This window comes from Propithecus coquereli, unplaced genomic scaffold (genome assembly GCF_000956105.1).
Source record: "Propithecus coquereli isolate 6110/MARCELLA unplaced genomic scaffold, Pcoq_1.0 Scaffold380, whole genome shotgun sequence".
Classification (NCBI taxonomy): Eukaryota; Metazoa; Chordata; class Mammalia; order Primates; family Indriidae; genus Propithecus; species Propithecus coquereli.
In genome coordinates, this window is record NW_012149508.1 from 5,896 (window position 1) to 6,242 (window position 347).

Below are 347 nucleotides of genomic sequence, written 5' to 3' on the forward strand. Positions count from 1 at the left end.
AGATATTGGTCTGTAATTTTCTTTTTTTATTATGTCTTTTCTTGGCTTTGGTATTATGGTGATACTGGCTTTGGAAAATGAGTTAGGGAGAATACCCTTCGTCTTGATGTGAAGTCATTTTATAGGATAGGATCCAGTTCTTTCTAGGCCTGTTACATTAAAATTTGAATCCATCTGGTCTGGGGCTTTCAGGGTTTTGTTGGGAGATTTTTTTATTACTGCTTCAACCTCACTGCTTGATATTGGTCTGTTCAGAATTTCTATTCATCCTGATTCAAGTTTGGGACATTGTGTGTTTCCAGGAATTTATCCATTTCCTCCACGTTTTCTAGTTTGTATACATAAAG